Source organism: Morone saxatilis, unplaced genomic scaffold (genome assembly GCF_004916995.1).
Source record: "Morone saxatilis isolate NCDOM2014 unplaced genomic scaffold, NCSU_SB_2.0 Contig24, whole genome shotgun sequence".
NCBI classification, from domain to species: domain Eukaryota; kingdom Metazoa; phylum Chordata; class Actinopteri; family Moronidae; genus Morone; species Morone saxatilis.
In genome coordinates this window covers 6,825,508-6,843,382 of record NW_023339807.1, presented here as the reverse complement: position 1 = coordinate 6,843,382, position 17,875 = coordinate 6,825,508, and the positions used below count along the sequence as shown (strand labels likewise).

Genomic DNA, 17,875 nt, shown 5'->3' with positions numbered 1-17,875 from the left:
ACATTTCACATTTGAACTCGAACAAACCTTACCTGCTGAACGGGAAAAGATAGAAATGTGGGATTAAAGACACGGGCAACTGCTAACTAAATCCCTAAGTACTGTTTTGTCTCTAAGGCTGCTATTTTTTCTCTGAGGTCAGTGCCACCATCTGTTCCGTTCTGAAGTGCAGACTTTTGAGTCAAAATATTCTTGTAGCAGGTGTGCTCACAATTCCCAGCCTAATTTAACTGGAGCACAGAGCATTAGAGTGCTTGCGCAAAACCTTTGATTTATCACAGTAATGCAATTAACCGTGAGCTCACACCAGAGACGTTGAAAATGACATTGAAATAAACAGAAATCTGCCCCACATTTTAAGGCTGCACCACCTTTGCAACAGAGTCAAACCCTTGTGCAACCGTGTAAAACTGACGCATGTGCATCAGTGCACTCGTTCCAGTGAGATGGGAGATACGGCTGTGTCTCCAGCATCCACATTGACAGCTATCCATTAAGTTACCCAGCTCCCACAGCAGAGGACATCCAGTGCATTCCTGCCTCCGAAACAATATGCACACTGTACTGGCAGAAATGGTGTAGCACTACACCAGAGAATCTGCATGCTAATATTGGCTGAAACAGTGGCCTGTTGTCAGAGCTGCATAGTTATTACAGAGAAACAAAGAGCCCAGTGTCACTAAAATAACTCCTATAAGTATGGATTTTCAACCCAATGCACGGTGACACTTATCTGATTCGGGGCCCGAGAGCTACGAGGCGGCTGTCTCTGGGCGCGGAGCAGATGCTAGTTCTCTGCTCTATGCTATGTAGACGTTTACACTATGAATTGTCGAGATTTTAGATGCCAATTACCCCTAATACAATACAGCTGGAGCAGCAATCAGCATCATTTGATCCAATGAGTTCTTTAGCTTGATTTCCTTCTGGCGGATTTGCAAGTAACGTATCGAATGTGAATGTAGATGCAAGAGTCGATGCGAATATGACTCGGTTCGTACAGAATGAGGGGCCAATATTATCGTAGGCGTTTGTCGCCCACCAGATGGATAACTGCAGAAGATTTAAATGTATCTGCATTGTCAGCGATTAAAACTGTTGTTTTGAGGAGACAGATATACATGGTCATTTAATATCATTAATCAGTTGCTTCACTATAAAATGCGAGCTCTTATTTCCCCTCATCGGTGCAGCTTTCCAACTAAGGCCTAGTAGGTCAGGATGCCAAAAATCCTCTTTAAAAAGCACATGAAGCCTGTCTTTTTAAACACTCTGTAATAAGACATAGCTGAAGTCTTTAATAAAAATTATCTAATAATACTATTCTCCTGCTACAGGAGTGATTTCTTAAACACATCTATATTACTACTGAGGCGGCTGCCACACACGGCACTGCCATAAAAAGTACTTAGTGAAACTTGTCTCACTCAGTCTGTCTCATTTCCTCATAATGTCATTCTTGTCAAGGTGAACAAGCCTTTTAGAGCCCATTCTGAGACACTAAAAGTCCTCGCTGTAAACTAATGAAATTCTTGCAGGGTTACTAGCTGCTTTATGGCAGATGACACATCCCATTCAAAGACTTTCTAAAAAGCATAACTCTAATGTAAAGTGAACGAATACAATGGGCAAAAAGAAGATGTCAAGTAAGGTCTTGATCAAAGAGGGAGAAAATAAGATTGAAGCCAGTCTATTTCATATCCTGATAGCAAAAATGAAACAATAAGAAAAAGTTGGTGCAGTCAATGTGTTGCTTTCTGAGCTATTTTGCACTGCATTAAACATATATGCAACCTGAGATAATGATCCATGCAATTACTGCTGCAAGCAAAGGTCTGCAAGCTCTCCCCTGAGTTCTTCAAATGCGTGGCTTCTAAGCTGCGTACCGTGGTATCTCCATATTACTTTCTCTTTTGCAGAGTTTGTGAAAACTGTCAGCAGGTTGCAGGGGTTTTTTTTCCTCTCACTTCATTGGCCTGAAAACTTTTTACTGTATTTTAAACAAAGTATAAAAAAAAAACAAAACCAACAAACGTATTGTTGTGTTTTAAAGTTTCTCCGGGGAGTTTGTTAGCACACAGCATGACCTGCCAGTCACTGGAGGAAAAGCTGGCTCGTGATCTCGGCAGCCATCACTGAGGCTCATTAGAGAGTCACTCTGCATGTTCAATGTGTTTTATGGATCTGTGACAGTTCTAGAGGGACTGCAGCAGAATAAGCAAATCAATCCCGCTCATTTGTTCAAGTTGTGAGCGTGTATGAGGAGCGATATCCTCACCCCACAGCAACACAGCCTGGTAGAATTACACCAGTGTGTTCTAACCGATTCAAAATCTGCTTATGGTAAAGAATGTGAAATCTGACTCACCGGTCTTTGTTAGCAACAGTAAATATATTATATTGCAATCTCTCTCAGGAGAACCACAGAGAGTAGAATAAATAAGAAAGCTGCTGTTTTCCTGCCCCTCATTGCCCGAGTCCTCTCAAATCATTTCCATCATTCATCACCTGTTGAGCCCGGCAGCGCTACCATCCGCCGCTAGAATACCAATAAAATACAAATGACAGAGGAAACCATCCTGACATGGCTGAACTTTAACACTCCTCCACAGTCCATAATAGTGCAGGGTGATACAGAATGCATGTGCACAGTGGAAAAGGTTACGTGCTGATGAGAACCTTATTAATCAGTTTACTCCCTGCCTGCTGTTATTAAATGTGCATTAAGTCCGGGTTTTAGCATCCCAATGCACAAACTGACCGTAATACAAGCGTGGTGGATTGATGGGATTGTTGATCCATGTAGATGACTCAGTGATTAGTGAGTCAGGTGCTGACATTTCTGCCTAATCAGAACTCACTCTGTGGCCTATACTCTTATGCGGAAAAACAAAATTCCTCACCCACACATTTTCAGTAGCCTAACGAGGAAGGCTGGTGGAAGTCACTCGCACTGAATTGTTTTCAAGCCCCAAACTCAAATGACACGGTAGTGTTATTATAATTGTTCTGGGATTTATCATTGTGTTATTTACTTTTCAGTGATTTTATTGGATCTCTGCTTAGATTAGATAGTTTACTCATCTGTATAGCTGAGATAAGACTGTTGTCCATTATCACCCACTGTGAACGGTATCAGACCGTGATCAGTGTTGGTGATATTCTCTGGGTGCCAACTGAGGTCCATTAAATAATACACTATGTAATGATCCTTTAATTGCTGCTTGTGATTGTCATCAACCGTTTTCTGTTTGCAAATCTCCATTATGAAAATATATTGCTTTTAAACTGAATAAAACAGCGTGGTGTCTGTAAAAAAAACATAAAAAGGAGCCAAACGTGTCTTTGTGAAAGATTATGACGTTTGAGCAAAATAAGACAGAAAACAAGTGGACTGCTTTTTCTAGTAAGTACGTTTCCAGTCCTCAGTCCCTCACATGTATATGAATGTTTCATGCGTATGTTTTATGGGGAGAGGCAGGAAATTGGGACAGTATCCTGGTATATGACTTCTTGCGAGCCCATGGAACCGCAATTAATGTAATACGACAAGCCCAGCATGTTGGATAACGAAGCTGGGAGGACAAGATGTTCTTGCTGGTTTGTTTGTTGGAGTTATTTTTGCTTTATGGATATCCACATGCCCTCACAGAGCTGCTTTTTTCTAATACGTATATACTAATGTATGATGTATTCACTCAAAATCCCTGCTACTGCTACAAACATTTCTTCTGTATAGCCTGCACTATTAGGTTCAGCTCCTGACCAAGCTGACAAAACTGAGCTCAGGTCTTTGAAGCCACCGAGTTTTAGCGGCGGGTCGCTGACAGCTGCGTTACTGCCTGCCCTCCTCAGTGTGCTGACTTTTTAAAGCCGGCTGAGGCTCAATGTCTGAATTACAGTCAGTCAATCACATACTGACTCAATCTTCCCTTCATTTTAATAACAACTGCCACCAGGCAGGGAATCAATCAGCACCTAACAGAGCTTAATAATATCCTCTGCACACCTAACCAATTTTTCATTAATTGCAATTGTTGTGCTGCTCAGCCTGACAACTCAGAGTAATCCTGTAGTGATTGTTTTAAGTGTGATTTGAAGTCATTGGACAGCTGTAAACTCTCAATGTCACTGTGGCAGCTTGCGAGTGTCAGTCTTTTTTTTCACTGGAAAACATTTAAGAATATTTAAAAGAGAAGGGAATAAGCTTTTCATGTCATACTTTTTTCACTGCATGTTTCTTTCCCCTGTTTTTTTTTTTTTTTGGGGGGGGGGGGGTATAAGGCCAAATATGATGCTGCATGTTTCTTTTCCCTGTTTTAGGCCTTCACGACATTAGAAAAGAAGCACAACTTGTAAACAACACTAAGGGCCAATTATCCAGCAGTCTGACGGATAACACTGCAGAGAGAAACAGGGGTCTGCAGAGAGCGTGTTGCCTTCACTTGGTTGGCCTCCTTCATCAAATACCGGATTTATTCATGTGTTGAAAATGACATGTTTCTCAGGCATGCCCATCACTGGTTTAGCAGATGGGTTCTTAAGCCACCAGAGGAGAAGACAGTAGGTCAGAATCTGCTGCCAAATATCGCTGTGTGCGCCTGCCTTTACTACCGCCAAGAGATACTGGCCTCATTCAAAATATGTTTTTAGCTTCTCATCATGTAGCCAAGACATTATCGCAGTCTAAGGGTGACCACATAATAGCCTGGTACCTCATCTTGATTAATTCACCATGACAACTCCACAATGTCCCTATGACAACTAAGGCGCCAAGATGGCCTGATAATTCTAGTGAAATTATAGGGGACAATTGATGTAATCTGCTGCCTTGGAGTCTCAGATTATTGTGCCCAGAACAATTACCATCACCACCTCTGTCTCCCACACCATCTAGGTTAAATAGTTAGGTGAAGACACCAAAAAACGGTCTGTCTGATCTGTTCAGTGGAGAAATTCAGCGCCCTGCAAGAAGGGAAAGATCAGCATTGAAGGGAAGAGGTATGCAGGGAGTGGGTCTCAATCTCCTCATTTTTCCTCCTCTTCCTCGGTGTGAAGAGGATGTGTAGCCTAGCTTCTGGGACAACAACAAGGACTGTGGTGGGACTGAGGCACGGGAAGCATTCCTCTGAAAAAACACCCATCGCTATGTGGACCCGGACCAAACCTCCCACCCAGGGGCGAAAATCCTTCTGCCGCTGCATTCATGGTGGATCTGAAGCACCCACAAGCTTCGAGAAAAAAGCCCCTCTCTGTCTCTGAAGCCCCATCTGGCATTCAGGACGTTAGTCCTCCAGAGATTTTTCTGGACGAGATAAGAGCTGCAGCAGAACCACTCCCTTCTTATAATGCGAGCCATGTTCGTGACCTTTGAACTTCACTTTGAGCAGTAACTTTAAAAGAGGAAGGATGTTGTTCAAAAGAAAGGGTGCACACTTTTTTTTACACCTCTTTCTATACCACTCGTTTCTTGATGGGCGTGGATCAATAGAGTCATTTCAGGTGCCATAGTGGCTTGTTGTAAATTCTCTACAATATTAAGAAACTACTATCTGTAGTAGACTATCTGTCTGTCTGCCACCATTCTTAAAGGTAATATGAGTTAGTCCAAACTATGGTCACACCAAATGGCAACAATGTTTTATTCTATTGAGGCTGGAAGTGATGATCATTATTTCAATCACTTTTAATCTGTGAAAAAAATACATATACCCATCTTCAAATGGCTTGCTATGTCCGACAAACAGTCCAAAATCCAATTGTTTTTTATTTACAATGATATAAAACACAAAAGGGCAGCCAACTCTCGCTTGAAACGATCAAATGTTTGATATTTCTTATTGACAAATAACTTTTTAATGAACTGATGATCAGAATCACTGTTGATCATTTTTATCTGTCTTTTCTCTGCCTGTAAATCATCATAATTTCAGCACTATGCTGTTTTGTACTGCAGATATTCCTTCAACTTGCTGGGATTTCACTGCAACCTCTGGATTAAGCCCATTAATACATTATATTGTGATTTGAGGTTAATTTGTAATTTGTCTCATGAATCTTAATTTGGACTCTGGTCAGTTCAGCCTGGTGTAGTAATACAGTGCTATATCTCTGTCATGACAGACATGTCCGTGGAGGATGAGGTTTTCATTGGCAGCCGGTATGAATGGGTGTCTCTAGTGGGACAGTGGGACAGCACAGAAGAAGAATAGAGCTCAGCATGGGTTGATGCCATCAGTATAGTGCTCGGGGACATTTCCTCACCCATGGAGGCATGAGAGGCCAAAACACATTTATACATACACACACTTCAGCAGGGCAGTGGACATGACTAATGTCCTGAAGTCGTATGCAAGCTGGGTTCTTGTGTCAAAGGCTTCAACTGAGACATTACACTTTGATTTCTTCTGCGTGACCACTGGCACAAGAAAGTTCATCTCTCTCATCCTGAGAGCTTTATGCCCCAACACAGTCAGAAACATTCTGCTCTGCCAAGCACCTTAGACAATGTCACCAAAATCACAATGGCAAACACTATTAGATGTATTGGGCCCACTGTTTTCACAAACTAGGAGCGACAAAAGGTATATATTGCACCAGAGGACATGTCTGTCAATAAAACTGATATGGGACAGCTTCATTTAGCTGGTGGAGGATGGATTGAGCTGGATACTGATACTGCAGGCAATCTGATCACAAGCAGAGAGCTTTATAACCGGTGCGCCTAAAAAACAGAGAGGAAGCACAATCCCATAACATTTGTTATTGTAACATTTGAGTCCTGAATCCGGACAAAATCCAGATGGGATTTAAGCTTTGCTTTGGTTTACACCTAGCAACATAAATGCGTCTCTGTTGGACACATCATGAATCCGATTGTGTTGGCCCCTTGCTAAGCACAACTCTTGGTAGGCACAACTTCACACTTGTCTTTTATGATATTAAACATCTATCTGATTTGCTCAAAACACATGGAAAGGTTTCGTGTAACTGTGGCAACTGAGATCTAATTGCTCAGGCAGCATTCGGTGCTGGTCAATAGTTTGCGCAATGAAGTATGAATGAAATTGCACTGAAGGACCACTTTGTCAAATGTGCATGAAAATCTTTCTGACGCAGATGTAAATTCATCTCCGATGTCAAACAACTCAGATGAGGTTTTTTAATTTGGACCCAAGGCGAGCTATCAAACAGACATAATGGCTTTGATATTTACTGGGTGTGCTGCATCTATCTATCCATCTATCTATCCATCTATCCATCTATCTGGTCTTTGCCAGCTGTGTTAGGTGAGCATGAATGCCGATCTGTTTGATTTTATCTGTGGGACCAAAACAGATGCCAAACGTGAGCAGTGAAGTAAAATCCAATGACAAGCAGTCAATTGAGACACACTTGAGACACAGTCTATTGTCAGGCGTGAACTCTAATCTACCTTAACGCTATCCATGCACAATCTGAATGTTTCTGGATAAAACATAGGACGTCTAAAGACGGCCACAGATACTTGTCCCTCACCCACAGCTATGCTTCCACTTAAAGATGGGTTTGTTGTCCTCCTTCGAGGGGGAAAGGACTCCAGTTCATCTTGTCTGACATATGGGATGCAGTAGCTAGGGTAGTACTTTTGTACTCCCTCAGTTAGCCATCTCCCCCTCCCCTTGGACTCTTGTAGCCACAGACCCAGCTGCTAACACACGTACACACTCAGTGATTGTCCTGCCAGATGGTCGAGGCCAGATGACGTGGCCTCCTGAACTCATGGCAACACTGAGGCACAATCTCTTACAACGTGGCACACAAACACACAGACACAGAATGCAAAGACAGATCACAGATAGATGGTGTGTGTCTTCACGAAATCAATTAGGAAAAGCTGCAAGCCCGAGCGAACGAACAGGCCCGAACGAACAGGCCCGAACGAACAGGCCCGTATAAATCAGAGTAAGGATCATAAGAAAAAATTTGCATGCAGCACATGTTGAAGCTCTTGAGATGCATTCATCCATCTGAGAGACAAAGAAAAAACCTTAAAGAAAGTGAAAGAGACCGGAGGCGAGAAAGCGAGGTGAGAGGGGACAGAAAGGGAGAATCTAAACAATGGTGTCAAACCAAAGAACACTGGTCCAGTGATGGATGCTGCCCTTTAACAATCAGAGCTTTTGAGGGGGGAGGAGAGGAGGTGCTTCGTGTTGGCAGTGCCAGGGCCCGTACCAGCTAGTGTCAGCCTCCGCCACAGAGACAAATGACTGAGCCACTGCACTTTTATATGTGTACAGCTGACAAGTGCACAGCAGAGGTACAAACTCATATATACTCTCGATACTGTGTTGCATGCACAGTCAGCAGTGATTGCACAGTCTCAGTGACAATATACAGCACACCCTGCCGCCATTTCAGTGCAGATGCCAAAATGACAGATGGATTTTCAGTAGAAGGCAAATGAATGGTGGCAGAAGGTAGAGAGGATATACAGTAAGTAATATGTTCCTGCTTATTTTGACATTCTACACCATGTCTTGTGCTTATCTGAAAGCTTCCATATTTTAAATGAGATACATCATCTATACAAGTAATACCGGTCAATTTAGAGAAATTAGATAAATGAGCTCTAATAAGCAGACTGGCTACCTGTCCAGAATCAGGCAGACATAGTTAGCGACTAGCTGGGGAACCTGCAGCTTTTAGCTGATAAAGTGCTGGATATTTTCCTCAGGGGATCGAGGCGACCAGACCAGCTCTAAAAGGAAGAGTGAATCTTGGACTTAACATTCAACAGGTGGATGTAAACAAGACTGAAAATGAATACTGATGTTGCTCCATAAACAAACATTTGCTAACAGGTTCACCACATCGAGTTTTAAAAAGGTGATAATGTGTCAATATTGTGTTTATAGCTTATTTCGGCTGCTCCCAAGCGGACAAGAATTATTTGATGCAGGTTTATTGATAGACAAGTTGGCTCTGAAAAGATAATTAACACTTCTCCGATGGACAAGCTGTAATGCATTTGTGTTGCGTTTAAACCCTACTGGAGGTTTGTGCTTACTGGAAAAGACACAAGAAAACAGCAGTAAAAATAAGCAGTTACTGCCTGCTGTTTGCCAGCTATTAATTCCGCTGACAAATCCATCTACGGGTCTAAACTGCTGCTGTAGAGACTCTCATTTCTTATAGGTGGGACAGACTGGCAGGTTGGAACTGGTTTGACATGGAAATAAAACTTTAGCTACCTTTAAATGCAGGTTAAAAGCTTCCATGTTTCGCCATCGACTTTTAAAGTTTTTAATATTTTTTAATATTTCAATGCATAATGTAAAACACTTTGAATGGCCTCTGTGTATAAAGTGTGTTCTATAAATAAACTTGGCTTGCCTGAACAACTCCCTGATGTAGAGAATCTGCAGCCAACGTGAATTAGGGAGTGCGTGGATGAGCTACAAACCAGTTAAGATTATTCCAAAGATCCTAATTATTTTGCTTTTATGAGGGTACAACAGACCTGTTTAAATATTTAGCTGTACAATTTGTGTGAAATATGTGAAAATATTTATCTGGAGCTGTAGGATATTTGGGTCTGATGAAGCCAAAATTCATAAAGATTTTTGTTTTATGAATTTTAATAGTTTACTCCTTCTACTCTTTTATCCACTGCGAAAAATAGTACATGCTTTGTTTACAGCAAACAATGAAGGCAGCAGAATATGGAAGAAAATACAATCGTTACTGAAGAAAGCAGAGGGAGCTATGCGGGCTAAATGAAAGGCATGTCGGTAAATAAAAACCCTGCTGTGTACATCATACGCAATGCTGCATGAACTCCATCATCCAGCTCATCAGTCTTCAAAACTAAACCAGATATTAAATATTCACAAGACTTCACAGGGGGAAATCGAATTTCCAAAGAGCATGTTCTGATTCTGTTTTCATTAAGGGTTGATCTGTGTTTTCAGAAGCTCCTCTACAGGGTTAGTAACGAGCGGATGGAGGGGTGGGGAGCCTCGGGTCCTCCCCCTGCTCTCTCTTGGCCAGTAGCGGAGCAGAGCACTCTGACTAACCCCTCCAGCCTCGGACTAAATCAGTGCAATCTGAAGAAGCCTGGTCCACCCTTCACATTTCAGGAGTAGCCAGTAGGTCCCTAAAGCAATCACAGGGGAAGCACATAGTGTATGAAATAAGTGATAACTGGCTCACACCAATATCATTCAATTTCCTTGATAGAAGCTCAAGTGTGACCTTGAGAAGGAATGAATCTGAAATAAAAACTGATCTTCAGAGGACAGTCTGTTATCATGTTTTGTCCTTTAACAACCACTTGCTTTTTCTGTTTTTTTGTTTGTTTTTTTTTAACAAATGTTGTTATGTTGTGAAATGTGGAGCCTCTTTTGATATAGGAAGAGCATCCAGTTATCTTTGTTGCTGTCAGGGAGGTGCAGAGTGAAACTACGTGCAGAAAATGCTCAGAATTCTGTCAAAACTCCAGTATTAGCCAATGATATTGGGTGTTGTAGTAAATGTGGCAGATGTAGCCATACAGGCTTATTTCAACTGCGGTCCCTGGCAGGTTGATGTCTGAAGAAAACAAACAAAAGCACATCAGCATAGAAAAATAATAGAACTATGACATAAGCATATGAGCGCCGACAAAATCACATAAGCACAGACAACAGCAACACAATGATGAAACTATATGTTAAAAGACATTAAAGGGAACATACAAAAGCACATAAGACCCACAAACTGTGCAGTGTATAGCACAGTCTGATTAAAGGTCCAGTGTGTAACATTGAGGAGTATCTATTGACAGAAATTGAATATAATATTCACAGGTATGTTTTCCTTCGTTTATAATCACCAGTCCACCTTTACTGTGCAGGATTTAAACAGGAAATGATATGTGCGGTGTACTGGATGAGATTTATTTAATTGTTAATTTGTATAGGGGAAAGTATGCAGCATAGACAAAAGACACACACAACATTTGTAGCCCAAGCTCAACAAATACACAAGAGACAGCACAAAACACAAACTCAACAATAAGTATGTACATTAAAAAGACACAACTCAGAACATATGGAGGGGGAACCTGATGCATGTGTGCATTTCACATACTGCACAGGGCCTATTCGATCATAAGTTAAGTACTACTGTATCATCTGTGACTCTTCTCTTAGCTTCTTCATCAGCGGTTTATTTGGGTGAGCTGTAAACGGATACATGAGTTGTGCTTCCTCTGTTGCATTAGTTGCTAAAGATGTTTCTGCTGACTCCAGTAACGTACGGGTATGTGTGATTTTAAAGTAAACTCTGGGGCCTGTATTTTTAATATGCACTTGTCATTACTGCCAAATGAAAAATGGCTGAAATCTTTCGGATTAGAACATTAAATAACCAAGATCTAACTTCATGTGTTTTTATTATCTTTATTTTATTCACTAGGGTTTTTTTTATTTTTCTTGTATTTTTATTTATTCCCTCTAGTCCAGTTAGTTATTTTCAGTTTCAACACTGACCACAACTGTGCCTTCATCCTGTGGCACTGCCAAACGTGGACTGGGTTCAAATGTGGTACACAGTTAAGTTATATCTAATTAGGATGAAATGATGTTGAGCATTAGTTCATATAGAGCTTGATAACAATAACAGATATAACAATATTGGCATTTCTGAAGCATTGCTTACTTCTGACTGGGGCCTTTTGAAGACAGGATAAAGATCTTGAAGTATCATGAATGTAGTAAGAGAACAAAGAGAACTCTAGTAATGATTTTGGAATAGAGAGGAAACGCAGCTCAGGCTGAAAAAAATGAGGAAAGCGTTTGGTATTGATGAGCTATAAAAACAGTATTGTGCCTTTCATTTGGTGCCATCAAAATATTCTGACATTAGTTTGTAAGGAACAGTAAATAAATTGCACTCTTCTATCATTAACACAAGATCATTTAATATGATCTATCTGTACACATACTATTTTCTTTTGTGTCTGAATAATCCCATACCCACTATTAATTATATGCATTTCGTCCATTATTAATTAATTCCTTGGGGGAGGACTAAGCCGCTGTTAAAACCAGAGAGTATTGCATCAGCTTTCCCAGCAGCCTCATCACACAAAACTTTCCCAAACAAAGTTTTCAGCAGCAAACAGAATTATTTCTTCCCAGAGAGTGTGCAGTTCCTTTGCACAGACAATGTGATATGAGGGAAAAGAAGATCCCCTCTGGGCTCACTCTGGAGTGGTCACTGCTGACTGAATGTGTTTATCTGGTCTCTAGCTTTCCTCCTCTCTTCCCTGTGAAGTATTACTTGATACAGGGAGGATTTAAGTGTGCAGAGCTTAACAACACTATGAAAAAAGGAATTAGCCTTCGTGTGCTGAGATTTTTTCTTAAATTAAATTATATTTTGCTACTGTTTTGCCATAGCTCCACTAGTACCTGACTTAAAAAACGTATTGTTGTCTATACAAACATAAGAATAGATTGACCTACAATATGAGAGCTTAGGTAACCCATATTGATCCATGTCATTAAAGTCCTCTTGATGAGTGTGGGGGTAGGAGGAGACAGAAGCACAAAAACAAACTAATTACAAGGAAAGGCCAATCTTGGTCTGTGCTCCAGAGAAAGAGCCAACCCCTCCACTTGCATCCTTGTTTTCTCTTCTGTATGAACCTAACAGCCTTACAACTTAAACTTGGTGTCAGCGCTTTTAACAAGTTTTACAAGTTATAACCCATTTATCTACATTTCACAAACGTTTCACATTCCTGCCAACCCTTTCATAAAGTATCCTCTGACATTTGAAGCTTCATTGAAGGTCCAGTGTAACATTTAAGAGGATTCTATATTCTTACGGAGTCTTACCGCCGTGTTAATACAGTAGCCCTAAGAAAAGTTATAATATGATTCTGATGTAGTCTGTAGCATCCTAGGCAGCTGCTTCATATGGCTACCTCAGGCAATGTATGCACTCTGCTTATCTGATGTGAAACCAATATTTACAACTTTATTCCAAAAAAGCATCTATTTAACTTTACACTATTTCATTTAATCTTGTTTTGTCTTCTCCCCTGAGTGAAAGAACTCCCTTGTCTTTATAAGTTAAAAAAAATAAATCTTCATCTTACATGTCCTGTTCTGTCCTTCTTACAGTAATGGGATAAAACATGCAAAACTACCCGTGTGGCCCTTTAAGCTACCTTGCCCTAAAATGGCTGGTCAGGCAACCACGGATTAGTCCATCCCACTTTTTTTCCTGGCTCTCTTGGGTTTCTATCTATAACTGCTGCTCATTTCTCCTCAGTTCACCCTGTGAGGATGAAGAAACGGTGACCCAGACAGAGTCAGGACGGAACAGGCAGACAGGCAGATAGAGGGGGTCTGTTTTGCTGAGCGGGGGCCTGCTGCAGACAGGGCCAGGTAATGGAGCCATAATGGGCTTTTAACAGCCGCACAGCTAAAAGGTGGTGTTTGCCCTTCAGTGGAAAAGCAGTGCAAACAGGAAGTGCTGCATGGAGACATCCCCAGACTCTGGACAGGCCTGGATGAGTCATGACGCCTGCTGATGACAACTACACCAAAACAGGCCCCAATAAAGAACAGCTAACCTGGTCGTCATAAACCACTCACACCGTGCCAATTTGGTGGAAATTCCTTTTATTTTCTTTTGCCCCGCACCCTGAATCAACCTAATGGGGCTAAATTAGTTCAGCCTTGGTGCACAGGTAAGAGGAAGGTTTTAAATGCATCCTAACAGCCGTGTTCCCTCAGTAAGACTTAGAAACTGATAAGAAAATGGGATTTTTACACAGAAAGCAGCGCTGTATGAGCAAAGAACCAGTTAAACATTAAGCATCAAAGTGGAATCTACACTGTGGCGCTCTGAAGCAGCTTTTTGACAAATAACTATCACCAAATACACACTGTGATAGAGCTTTTGATTTCCACTTACCCTCTAACAAATCCTAATTAAGACAAAGTGCTCTTTAGGTTCAACTTCTAAGCTTTTAGTCACCTTGCACACCGTCTTCATTTACCAGATTAATCAATCTAAAATCAAGCTAATTATTCGTCTTAATGGTGTAGGTTCAGCTCAGTAATGTTCGCTTTGAAGCAAAACTCCTTAGAAAAACCTGAGTGAGCGTGGCAGTCGGATCACGTTCTAGTCTGCGAGCTCCCATTTTAAATAGATGGCCACTTACCCCTGCATCCTAATGCATTCCTGTTCTCATCATGAGCTGCCAGAAGCATATGTGTGAGGAAACTGAGGTCGACCAAGAGACCGGTGTAAGAAAATAATAGCGTTTCATCACAGGTGATTCAGAGGCCAAGCCCTTAAATCACTGAAGCAATAAGAAAGCCTGCTTAGGAGTATAATAACCTACTGTATGTTAGATAATTTCATTTCTGTGCCTGGCAACTATGTCATCCCTGAAGGCTAAAAGTAACAAAACTGTGCGTTGTGTGGGTGGCTTCTTTGAAGTATCGCTTGTGTCAGTGGTGGATCCTCCAAGTCTGCTCCATGCTGATCAATGACAAGTGTTAAACACATGGGACATTAATTAGGTACAGGAGAAGGAGCGTATCGAGTAGCTAACAGATCAATCTGCCGAAGCCTCTGTCAGGTATAACTTTCCTGCTGATAATAAAGCATCACTGAGAACAGCAGATAGTCACAGTGGTAGCTATCTGGTAAGTGTTCCTCTGCACATGGAGGCATGATTTCATACTCAAACAAGCTGCCGTGACACGACATCAATATGGACACACACAAATTCAATCATGCATGCGCGCACGTACACACATACACAGAGAAATTGGTTTTGCATAATATTAGGTCAATATTGACCTTTCTTTGAAAAGTCTTTGGTGCATCCATCCATTGTGTGCACTATATATAACCAATAATACATTACTCTTTATTGTTCATAAACACAGTATGGGAAAAATATGGAAATCGTCAAAAGTATGTAGTAGTATAACAAAAACAAAACACTAGTTCAAAGTTTATCATTTTAAGCCCTGTATTATTACTTTATTACAGATTCGTCTGGTCTGGACTGTGGTACAGTTTAGTAACTAACATTGATCTAAAAATACTGCAACTTAAAGTACCACAGTCTAGCATGTAATTTTGTGATTTTTGTCTGCTGTATTTGAACTTTGTATCGCAGTGTACCTAGTATTCATTTATTATATTGTATAATTGTAACATACGCTCTTTCGTAGCTACTTAACTGTTTGTTTGTTTTTTCTCACATATTATTATTAGGTATTATATGACAGTGACTGTGTGTTCTGTCCAGAGTCTCTCTACATTATAGGGAAGCGATATGTTTGCCAGTCACAGCTGCAGCAGCCAAAGCTGAACAGAATAGGCAGTATATTTATAAAACACACACATCAGGATTACCAAACCCAGCCTGGTATAACTGGCCTTACACTAATAGTTTAATTCTGCAAAATGTCACACAGCAGGCCATGCAATGCAATAATCCACACAGTGATCTGCCTGCCGGCATCGTGGTTTATCTCTAAAATAATGAATTAATCAGCTAACTCCAAACAACAAACTAAATACAAGCTGTGTCCAGTTGTAGGAGTCTATCTTGGTGCACACCTGCAGTTTATAAAGAAATTAGAAGAACACACAAGATTGGCCATAATGCATCTAATGCACTCAATTAATTTTTTCTCATTTTGCAGCAGTTTAGCCCTAGATTGTACCAATAAAAAAAATATAAAAATCCTGCCGGTAATACAAAACAGGTCAAAGACCTACCTCAAAGGTATTTTGCAACTTATATAACCGGCTCATTTATGTCAAATTAAATTCATCATAAAATGTTGATTTAAAAAAAAATAATCAAATTTTTGAAAAACCAAAAGGTCAAACAGTTGCAAAGATTCACATACTGTCTAAGTTGCAATACTATTTGCAATAACATTTTTTTGTTAGGTTTTAGTACTAGATCTTCATCAGGCAAAGGAGAATATCAAAAGGAGAAAAAAAGGTCAGGTCGCCTCAAGGGTTACCAGACAGACACCACTGTAGGAACAACATAATGCCACCAGAGCAGAAATCTTGCCATATAGAATACTATAGTGAGTTTTCAATCAGTATAAAACTGTAGAATTACATTATTTACAAAAAGGGGAAGAGGTAAGTAAGGTATGACCTTATGGGCTTCTTTATGGGGGGCCCTTGGTGGTATTGTAGTAGTAGTAGTACTAATAGTAGTAGTAGTAGTTACAGTGGTAGATGCAATAGTAAAAACAGTGTAGGTGTAGCAGTTAGAGCTGAACAAAACTCCAGGCCTACATTGGTGTTTATTTACTGTGGTACTGAACAAGCAAACTCATTTTTGTCTCTTCATAATAATCTGAAAAATGAAATTGATGCAGTGGCTTGCTGCAAGTGACCTCCTCCCACGGTTCTTTTTTACTTCAATTACGTATTAAACATAATAAACAATTAAACAATTAAGCTTGTTTTGGAGAGTTTTTGGTCCATGGAGAAACTGACCCATTTAGCTGACATTTATTAGTACTGTGAGTTCAGTGTGACACATGACATTAGCTACTCAATTATTTTTAACTATGAAATGAAAAAGGGCTGTTATATTTATTGATAGCCACATACATGTCCACTTATATTAATACCAATAAGCTGGTAAGCCGCATCTGACAATGTAAAGGTTTTGATATCTGACTGTTAACCTTAAAATATAAAGACAGCGCTTCCATTTGGTTGCTGGAGCTAACATTAGCTTAACCGAACAAGCAGGCCTTTAAGGTAATACGCTTGGACCAAAAGATTAACTAGAACATTCTACTGCTCACTATCTGCCAGTGACGGTCATTCACTCCACAGCTCCTGAGGTAGCTACTAACTACCTGTCTGAACATTTGTGATGCAATCAGCTAGAATATTTATCTGGAAAATAAACCTCACTACTCTGTTGGTCTTTTTGAGCTGCAGGCTACAAAAATATAAATAAAAGGGATGTTCCGGTCACGGTTTCCTGGCCCCTTTGTAGTATTGACGCAATCTGATCAGTGCCATAAAAGTATGGGAGTTTGGTACCCAGCCCAGTGTATATTAATAATTTGGGGTATAATTGTGTTTATTGGAATATTCCATTACATTTGGGTTATTCTGGGAGTTCATGCCTCACAGAGATGAACTTTTGTCCCTTTCAAAGACATGAAACAAAATGAAACAAAACAAACGGAATCTCACTCTAGCTGGCAGTAGAAAGCTGGCAATCCTGAGTAATGGTAGTGGTAAAAGCAGCCGTAGTGGTGGTGATAGTGGTAGCAAAAGGACAGAGATGAGCTGGCATTTTATCTGCCTGTGATGGCCCAGTGAAGAAGAAAGGTCCAGTGAAGAAGAAACGTCTTGAAGAAGGGAATCATTGTAATGTTTTGCATGTTTCAATGTTCAAATTGGCAACTGAAAGATACTTTATACAGTCCATCCAAAAATGTTTCAAAATCAGCCATTTACTGCTCATGCTTGTCCAAGCCTCAAAAGCGGTTACAAGTTAACCATCATCTCTTGTGCTGTAGCTACTTCAGTCAGTACAGATGGCCAAATCCTCCCCCTCTCTTGCATTTCACCTCAGCTCACCCTAAAAACAATTGAGACTGACACAGACGGGAGAAAACAGGCTGCACTTGTCCTCCATTCCCTAAAATCCTGTGCTCTTCCCGGACAAATGTGGTTCCTTCTCCTGCAAAACCATCCACCAACTTCCCCTCTCCCAAACTTATACCTCTCCTCATTACTTTGCGTGATTACGTTTCCGGCATACCGAAAAGTGCCAACAGCCAGCTGCAAGAAGCCAACACACTGTAAGACGGTGATGTTT

The 17,875-nt window shown here is 40.7% G+C and overlaps 1 protein-coding gene across 1 annotated transcript in view; it reads right to left on the bottom strand.

The window, feature by feature from the left end:
- Positions 1 to 17,875, bottom strand: part of LOC118335509 (myelin basic protein-like) — a 47,131-nt gene that overhangs the window by 538 nt on the left and 28,718 nt on the right. The gene's annotated exons all lie outside the window — the stretch shown is intronic.